Source organism: Elephantulus edwardii, unplaced genomic scaffold (genome assembly GCF_000299155.1).
Source record: "Elephantulus edwardii isolate Elephantulus edwardi_28Jun2011 unplaced genomic scaffold, EleEdw1.0 scaffold00022, whole genome shotgun sequence".
Lineage (NCBI taxonomy): Eukaryota > Metazoa > Chordata > Mammalia > Macroscelidea > Macroscelididae > Elephantulus > Elephantulus edwardii.
Window position 1 is genome coordinate 12,756,657 of NW_006399772.1, and position 10,516 is coordinate 12,767,172.

At 36.1% G+C, this 10,516-nt stretch overlaps 1 pseudogene; it reads left to right on the forward strand.

Moving 5' to 3' along the window:
* Positions 1-3,332: 3,332 nt before the first annotated feature.
* Positions 3,333-4,146, forward strand: LOC102869118 (annotated as a pseudogene).
* Positions 4,147-10,516: the final 6,370 nt, after the last annotated feature.

Sequence of the window (10,516 nt, forward strand, 5' to 3'; positions counted from 1 at the left end):
GGAGACAGTGCAATTGGCATAGGATAGAGCAGAGTTTAGGGCTGTTGTACATAGGGTCTCTATGAGTCGCAAGTGACTGGACAGCACGTAACAACAACAACAACAACAACATAGAAACTGGTATCCCTTGATAACACATCCACAATAAACAAGAAGTTATCATCCTGACTTCTAAGGAGAATTCTAGCAATACTTTCTCTAAGATTTGTTCTATCACTTCCTCTGAGATTTCTCATTATTTAATATTCCTCAACAACTGCAGCGTGAAGAAGTGTCAGTTATTCCTTGGTATTATATCTTATTGTCTAGTTTTCACTTATCTGTGAGGTAATTGAAATACCATGACTCCATTCAGCCAACCAAGGATTATGACGGGTCAGTGAGTTAATCATTAGACTGCTAACCAAAAGGTTCATGATTGGACCCCATCACCTTCTCCTTAGGAAAATAGAAGGCTGCCTGCTTCCACACAGATTCACAGCCTTCTTCTAAACCCCCCAAGATAATTCTACTCTGTATTATAGAGTCAATATGAGTTGGATTCACCTCTATTGCAACGAGTTTAGAGGTCTTTTAATGGATAGGGAGACACTGGAGTCAGGTACATCTCAATAGTCAAAATGAACACTTTTACTTTTTTTTTTTTTACACAACTACCTAAAGACCGTCCTACACTTTATTTCTCTTTTTATTCTACTTTCTAAAATTGTGATTTTAAAGTGAGTTTACAGAAAGGTTGGACTTTTTTCATTCATTCATTGCTGCACGTTTTCCTCCCTCCCTTTCCTGTACCCCTCTCTCAGTTCATTTCCTGGTGCAACTCATGTTCCAGATTGTTGTCATACATATAACATCTGATCATAATTCCTTCCAGACAGTCCTCTCATTCATCTGTTCCAATGCAGTGTTTATTAACTATCCATTCTTTTCCTGTTCTCCCTCCTCCATGTCAGTCCTATGTGATAACAGCATTCTAATGCAGAATTCTAATGCCCTTTTGTGGCTGAGATATTTCAACTCAAGGTGTAAAAGGACCTAGGAGTAAAATCGAAGATGATAAAGTTCGTTAGAGGAAAAACTAGGAACAACTCTAGAAGCCCTAATCTACAGCATAAACCAACCTCCAAACATAATTTTATAAACCCCATAATAAAAAAGCTACAAGGTTGTTATGTGCTATCAAGTCTCTTGCGACTCATAGTGACCCTATGTACTAGAGCCCTAAACGCAGTTCTATCTTGTGCCAACTTTGCCATCAAACACACTCATTTCCACCACTCCAGTCACAGAATTGATCCATCTCATCTAAGGTCTTCCTCTCCTGTGCCTCCCCTCCACTCTGCCAAACCAAGAAGATAAAATAAATGAATGCGACCTTCTAAGATTAAAAACTATGCATATTGAAAAATTCTCTAACAGGGTAAAAAGGAAACCCACAGACTGGGGAAAATATTTGGCAATAACATATCTGATCAGGTATTTGTATCTAAAATTTATAATATACCGCAATACTTCAAAAAGGAAAAGGTAAGTCACCCAATCACAAAATAGTTACAAGATGTGAATAGATTCTTCACCAAAGAAGAAATTCAGAGAGCAAACAGACACATGAAGACATGTTCAAACTCCCTACCTGAGAGATGTCTTTTAACACTGTATAGAGCTCTTTTGCCACAGATTTTTCCCACATGTAAATATGTTATTTGATCCTTTAAATGCTACTTTGGTGGATTTTCACTGTGGACCTAAGAAAAATTAAATGCTTGACAACTTCCATCATTACTCTGTTTATAATGATGCTAGTTCTTGACCTACCTATGAAGACATTTTTCCTTTATGTTGAGTTCAAATTTATTCTACAAGTTATAATCTTTGAACTTTATTAGTAAGAGCCTCATACAGTCTTCACTTTCTACATCCAAGATTATATCATCTATCTATCACAAGTTGATAATGAGTCTTCCCTCAATTATGTTGCTGTGTTCTCACCTAATAATAGTACCTGAAGGTCAAATTAATGTTTGGTAAAATTAAGTGGCAATTCTCTTTAAGAAATATTGTCAGGTTTTAATAACCTAGAATAGTATAGCATTATAATTCTATTTTATTCAAGTTTAAATAGCCTTTCTACAATCTCTACAAATTGTCTTGTGAATATTTATATCTAAAATTATTTATATGTATTTACCTATGTAGAAGCATAAGCATAAATTCTTGTTGGACATCCGTATTCTTAGTCACAGTTTCAATTTAATGAATCAGAGACTTGAGGATTAGGGATCAGCAATCTTTTCTTGTTAAACATGTTGTTAAAGTGATTTGGATGAATCCTCAACCTTGTCAATTGCTAGATATCATGCATTTTGAAGGAACAGAATCTATCAAATAAGAAAGAGGAGTTCTGATCTGGAAGGAGTATTAGTATGAAGAGGGAACTGACCTGACACCTCACCTGCTCTCATGTATTAGAGTGTTGTTGGACAAGGGACTTCAAAAGACATTTTATGAGTTGAATACTGAAACCAGCTAGATAGTATTTCAAATGTAAAGCTGATATGAATGGTCAATGGGATAAGTAGAAATTAACAGATAGATGTTAGTCATGCATAGAGTTTCTAGGAAAAAAAGAGGAAAGGATTTAAAATGAGGGATTAATATGGTGAAATGATTCTAGCAGAAACACCATACGCTGATGATGTTCTGGAAAGCAACAGCAGAAGTATAAATTGCGCTGTTGACAGACACAATGAACATCCTTTTGCTTGGATTCTCCACATCAACATCCCTGGTAACAGTAGTCAAGAAATAAAAAAAAAAAAACATGTTGCCTTGGGAAAAATCTACTGTCAAGGACCACTTCAAAGTGCTAACCCACAACAATGTCAGTTTAAAGACTAGAATAAACCTGATTCTAGAATGTACCTGATTCAAGTCATACATAATCTTTTACACTAATTCTGATAGAGCTCTAGTGGCCTAGTGATAAATATCTGCTCTGCAGTCCTGAAGGCATGTGGTTTGAATCTGCCAGCTGCTCCATGGAAGAAGGAGAGGCAGTCTTCTCCCATGCGAGTAATTGTCTAGGAAAACCTGCTGGAAGCTCCGCTATGGGTTGGTTCTGACTCATTGGAACATACATACAACAGTATGTATTCAAAAGCTGGACATTAAAGATGACAGAAGGAGAATTGATATCTTTGAGTTACGGTGTTGGAGAAGAGTTTCAAATACCACAATCTGCCAAGAAAACCAAACAAGCCTCTCTTGGAGGAAGTACAGTTAGAGTTCTCCTTAAGGGGTACAAAGGGCCTTTTGGTTCTCTGGGCACCGCCATGGCAGTCAACAGGAACAAACATCTTGCAAGAAGAGGTGGCAAAAAGGAGTCAAGAAGAAAGTAGGTAATCCATTTTCTAAGAAAGATCAGTGTGATATAAAGGCTCCAGCTCTGTTCAATATAAGAAATTTTGAGAAGACACTGGTTACAAAAACTCAAGGAAACAAAATTCTATCTGATGGACTCAAGGGTTGTGTTTTTGGATTGAGCCTTGTTGATTTGCAAAGCGATGAGGGTGTGTTTAGAAAATTCAAGCTAATTACTGAAGATATTCAAGGCAACATCTGCCTAACCAACTTTCATGGTATGAATCTCACTTGTGACAAAATGTGCTTCATGGAGGGGGGGGGGGGTGGTGTGAGAGGGAATGGCAGACCATGATTAAAGCTCATGTTGTTGTCAAGACTACTGATGGTGATTTACTTTGTTTGTTTTGTGTTAGTTTTACAAAAACACCACAATCACTCTCAGGAGACCTTTTATGCTCAGCACCAACAGATCTGCCAAATCTGGAAGAAAATTAGGGAAATCGCAACCCAAGAGGGGCAGACAAATGACTTGAAAGAGGTGGATCATAAATTAATTCCAGATAATATTGGGAAAGACATAGAAAACCTTGTCAGTCTATTTATCTTCTCTATGATGTATTTGTTAGAAAAGTAACAATGCAGAAGGAGACCAAGTTTGAATTAAGCAGACTCATGGAGCTTCACGGTGATGGTGTTAGCTCTGGAAAGGCTACTGGAGATGAGACAGGTGCTAAAGTTGAATGAGCTGATGGCTATGAACCACCAGTTCAAGAAACTGTTTAAAATTTAGACTTTTAATAATGACTAATAAGTCATTATTTGTGGGGTGGGGGGAGAAGAAGGTAAGAATGGTGACACATTGGCTCATATATTTTGTTCCCGTTGTCAGGGGGAGCCAGTCATTGGGAGATGGCATCATGCTGGAGAAGGTGGAGTGTCAGAGGAGAGGACCACCCCAGAAAAGATGAATTGACAAAACGACTGTAGCAATGAAATCCAGCATCTCAGAGACTGTGAAGACGAGGTAAGATAGAGAAAAGTGCTTCTCTGTTGCTCATAGAGTTGCTGTAATTAATCGTTGACTTGATGGCACCCAATAACAGTCCATAACAACAAGGACCACATATTGAAGAAAGTCATGTTTAGTAAAGTAACTGGCCAGCAAAAATGAGAAAGGCTTTTAATTAGATAGGGTGAAAGAATAATTGCAACAATGGGAGCAAATATAGCAATGATTGAGAGAATAGTGTAGAACCGGACAGTGTTTAGTTCTGTTGTACATCACTTCTCTCTGTGTCAGAAAAGCATTAGTAGCACCTAAAAACCACCACCACACTATCATCTTTGGATAGAGTTTGACATTTTTTTGCATGTCTTAGAGAAAATTCAAATATTATTTAAAGATCCTTTGAGCAAATTAAGTAATTCATGTATTAATAATAATAATAAATAATAATAATAATAGTAGGTTGTTATAAATTTATATGGTTTCAGAAGCATTTCTGCAGTGATTCTCTAGGGCAACAATCTGAATTTAGGCTTTTAAAAATCTTCTAAGAGATACTTAATGCTCCACTCATTTCCTTTTGAAGTCTTGTGTAATTTACATTTTATGAAGAATAGCTTTTTACCATTTTCTTTAATAATTATATGTCCATGTCATCTCTTTGCAATCCTAAGTATACATAATCTCAATAATTACACTGTGAATGAAACCAAACAACATCTTTTTTTATCAATGCTTTGCAATTTTCTCTTCAATTTATGGTTTAGCTACACAAATAAATTACTGCTAACAGCCCGAGTTAGGGATGGCATGTATTCATATGACAATTCTAATTAAAACTGTGGGTTGACTTTCAGTTCTTTTAAATGTCAAGTGACAGGTAAAACATTTCCCTCTAGATATATATAACGCATATCTAACAGATCATTGAAAGCACAGATTTCAGCAATGGTAGAGTCATTGTTGGTAACTAAATGGGAAACAAAATTATCAGTGTGCTACTTTGTGAGTTACTGACAAGAAGGTTATAAAAATCAAAAGAAAAATACTGTTTTTATCTATTTTTATAATTTTGGAAATAACTTATCTTCATTCCTAGGTTATTGCTTATGTAAAAATATAAATCCCTTTCCTGTGCATATAAGAAGCTCTGGTGGCTTAGTGGTAAGAAGCTGTGCTGTAAACCCAGATGTATGCTGTTTGGATCTACAAGCTCTCCACAGAAGAAAGATGGGTTATCTCCTCCCGTGTGATTAGCTGCCTGTGAAAACCCACTGGAGAGTCAGCTATCACTGGGTTCCAACATGATGGTACATAACAATAACAATAATTGTACATATATTATGGGTATATACAAATTTTATGAGTCCCGATGATGCACTGGTTAAGCACTCAGCTTTTAACCAGAAGTTTGATGGTTCAAATCTGCCTATTGATTCTGAAGTTGTTGTTGTTGATATTTTGTACCATCAAGTTCTATGTCATAATGTTCCAGAAAGATTACAGTCTAAGAAATCATATGGAGTAGTTCTACTCTGTCATAGGCCATTGCTATCCCTAGATAATCAAATAAATGTTAACTCTTACATTTGATATGATGCAAAAGTCAACATAGAATTGAAGTAAATGAATTCAAGATGAAAACATCATTTTCTTATCAAAACACGTTTTGTTGCATGAACTAGCAAGCAACATAACTAGCCTATTTAAGTTGAGCAAAGAGGAGCAAAGAAAATCAAAGCCATATAGAAACAATTAATTCCAGGGGAACAATTATTACCACACAACTTCAACATCTACTATCTTGAGATCAGAAGAGCTAGATATTGTCAACAACTACTGCGGACTACTCTAAAAGGGATCCAGATACAGGGTCCTGCACAGAGCAGAAGAAGAAAGTAGAACAAAACTCCACATCTGCAAACTGACAAGCCTTGCTGATCTAATAGAGACTGGTGGAAGCCCTGAAAAGCTGTCTTTGAGGAACTCTTTGAGCTTAGAACCAAACTCATTCTTATAGCTCAATTTTCAACCAAATAATAGACACGTTTTGTAAGGTGAACAATAATCGCTTCTCGGCCTTTTGGCTAAGATCAAGTGTAAGGTGAACAATAATAGTAAGGTACTCATTAGAAAAAACAGTAATGCCAGATAACATTTATAAAGAAAGAGAGTTCAGAAGACTGGAAGGGTTAGGATTAGAAGGGTAAAGTGAAACCAATGGCAAGGTGAAAATGAGAATGGGGCTATTAGAATGCACTAAGAACACTAAATAAAATCATTATGGGTGATTGACTAGAAAACAAATTAATCTGCAAACTTTCACTTAAGACATAATTAAAAAGAACTTAAAAAATAAGTTCTGCTTTAACAACCTCAGCAATTTTTAATGAAATCTTCTAGGGAAGTTTTTATGAGTCTTCAAAGGAAGTGTTCTTGAGAACTTTACATTGTTTTAAAAACAACTCTTCTAGTCAGCCTCTCTGGGTCACATGGTTCCTAAATCTTTCTTATTCATGCACTAGTTGAAAAGCTCAAATTATTCTATAGAACTTATATGAAAACAAAGCAAAAAACTTAAACACAAAACATAACAGAAGTGATTTTCCACTGTCAGTTTCTATTTATAGTCTATAGAATAGAACTGAATTCAACTGAATTCAAACCTACCCACTCCTTCACAGTACTTAACACCATGTCCCTAGTTAACATTTTTATAATGCTGTCACTACTGTTTTGCTGTTTCAGATTTAGAAGTGATCTTTTGACCTTCAACTTTGGAACATGAAAATTTAGCTCACTTTGCCTAATGCATATTCACTCACTCAGTTACACACACAGAGACAATCACAGAAACACCCACTCACGTTTCCTGTCTTTCCATCTGCACAACAGAGTTCTTGTATAATTTTGGAGAGCACAGTTTTAGTTTTAAAATTATTTTCACTACCTCAAAACTTTCATTACAAATACCTTTTTTGCAAAACACAAATGGCAAATTTATACATGGATCTGAATGGATGGACTGAATAGGGGTCAGATTGATTAGATCTGTGGAAAAAAATGTTATAGAAGTGCTTAATAATACCAGAAGTCAAACATAGGGCCAGCTGCTGACTGTGTAACACACCATCAATTACACAAGTTCAAGTTCAAATTGAAGTGGAAGAAAATAAAAACTAGTCCACAGAACTAAAATATGACTTTGAGTCTGTCTTATCTGAATTTAAAAATCATCTCTAGAATAAGTTTGTGACCTTGAACAAAAATTATTATAGACTAGATGAGTTATAAGAAGATATCAGGGATATTATCTATGAAGAGAGTAAAAGGTCCTTACAAAGAGTAAGAAGAAAAGACCAAAACAGATGTCAGAAGAGACTCTGAAAATTGCCCACGGGCATCAAGTAGCCAAAACAAAGGGGTTAAATGCTGAAATAAAGTAACAGAAGGTTTCAAAGTGTGGTTCCATAAGACAAAGAAAAGCAAAATATTCAACTATAATGTGCAAAGAGCTGGAATTGGAGAATAAAAAGAGAAGATCTTGCTTAGGATTTCTAAAGTTGAAAGAATTAAACAATTCAAGCCTTGCGGTATAATACTGAGAGATGCTATGGCCAAAATCTTGAATAATTCAGAAAGCATCAACAGAAGATGAATGGAATATGCAGAACTGGAAAACCAAAAAGAGCTGGTTGACATAGAAAAATTTCAGAAAACACCATATGAAAAAAAAATCCAGTAATAGAGCTGCAAAGAGAGAATTGGATAAAAAAAAAATTCTATAAATTGACTGGATACCAGTTCACATGTTTTAACAAACAGATGAAACCCTGGATATGTTCAAGAGTTTATGCCAGGAAATTTGAAAGAGAGCTACCTGGCTGACTAAGTGAAAAAGATTAATATTTTTTGTCATTCTCATGAAAGGTGATTCAACAGAATATGAAAATTATCAAACAATATCACATGTTACATGCAAGCAAAATATTGCTGAAGATCACCCCAAAATGGCTAAATTAGTACATTGACAGATAATGGCCAGAAGTTCAATGTGGATTTGCAAGAGGCCGTGGGTCCAGGGATATCATTGCTAACATCAGATGGATCTTGGCTGAAAGCAGAGACTATCAGAAGCATGTCTTTTGTATTTTATCAGCTATGCAAAGGTTATTGACTCTGTGGAGCATGACAAACTGTGGTTAACATTGAGAAGACTGGGAATTCCAGAACTCTTAAATGCTCATGTGAAACCTATACCTAGACCAAGAAATATTGTCAAAATGGAACAAGAGAAAAAAGTCTGTTAAAATCAGGGAAAGTGCACGTCAGGGTTGTTTCGTTTCTCCATATTTATTCAATCCTTACATTGAGCAAATAATTTGAGAAATGAATCTGTGTAGGAGAAGATGGCATCTGTATTGAAGGAAGACAACCAGCCCTATGCTGATGATACAGCCTTGTTTGCTGAAAGCGAGGAGGCAATTTTGCAGAGGATAAAAGACTACATAGCTCAGAATAGATTTCAACACAACATTAAGTATTAGACATATCCTCACCATTGGACCTATAGGCAACACCATGATGCATGGAGAAATGTTGAAATTATCAATGATTTTATTTTACTTGGCTAGTAGTAGTCAGGAAAAAAGGAAATTCATTACGATGGGCAAATCTACTATCAGAGAGACCACCAAATTACTGAGTTAATTTCAAGGTTAAGGTGTGCTTGATTTAGGTCATGGTCTTTTCCATCACTTGTTGTGCATCTAAGATCTGAACAATAAATAAGAATGACAGAAAAAGATTCATTTCTTTGAATGTGGTGTTAGTAAAAGTCACTGACTATCCCATAGACTGCCAAAAAAACCCTCAAATATCTCTTGGAAAAAATAAATCCAATGTGCTCCTTGGATGCAAGAATAGGGAAACTTTTCTTAGTTTTTCCCCAACCCCGATGTCAGGAGATAAATAATACATACTGCATTGAAACAGATGAGGGAAATAACTGTTTAAAAGGGATATATGATTAGGTATTATTGTCATGACAGGAGTCCAGAATGAAGGCTGCTTAGTGACGTAGTGGAGTGGACTGGTGAGGGGTGGGGGAGGGATTGTTTAACAATGAAATAATATTTTTTTAAACTTTTCAAAGAGAAGAGTGAACTGGTGGGGGGGGGGAAGAGTGGGCAGGGAGGAAAGTGCAACAATAAAAATCCAAAGTCTTTGTAAACTTTCATTAAAATTAATAAAAAAGGAAAAGAAAAAAAGAATAGTGAAACTTCATCTCACATATTTTGGACAGGTTTCTAGGAAAGAGATTGGAAAGAGATTGACTTGGAAAGGTAGAGAGTCAGCAAACCCAATGGCAAGTGCCTTTATAAGAATGAGAGAGAGATACTGGAACCATGAAGACAAAGGTTGCAGTGATGTGGCAAGAGTTGGAGAAAGTTAATAGTGATAAGAACTGGAAAAAGCACAAGGATAGGCCTTGACAACTTGATTTCAGGATTCCAATCTCTGTAATTTGAGTGAATACTTTTGTGCTGATGGAAGCCACAAATGTGGTGGTGATATGTAAAAGCAAACACAGGAAACCATGATCATAGGTTGTTGTTAGGTGCTGTCTAGTTGACCTGCGCTCATAATTATCCTAAAAGCAACAGAATGGAGCCTTGTCCTATCCTGCTCCATTGTCGTGATTTCTGTGATGTTTTAGCCCGTTGTTGTAGTCATTGAGTAAACCCGTCTTGTTGAGGGTTGTTGGCTTGTTCTCTGACCCTCCAACTTTCCAACTATAACTTTTTCAAACTAGTGGTGCCTCCCTAAAAGAGGCCAAATTATGTGAGATGAAGTTTCATCAAACCTGCCTCTAAGATACATTCTAATTCTGCTTCCTCAAACACAGATTTTTTTTTGGTGGAGTTTGTTCTTTTGGAACCCTATGAAATATTCAGTACTCTTCACCAGCATCATAATTCAAAGAAGACAACAAAACAAAGCAAAATGTTACAAAGAACTGTGCAAGGAGCTGAGGTTAGAAAAACCAAGAGGGAAGAACACATTCAGCATTTTTCAGTGCAGCATGTCTTTTTATTTCTTGACTGCTACTGCTACAGATGTTGACTGTAAGTTCAACTAAAATAA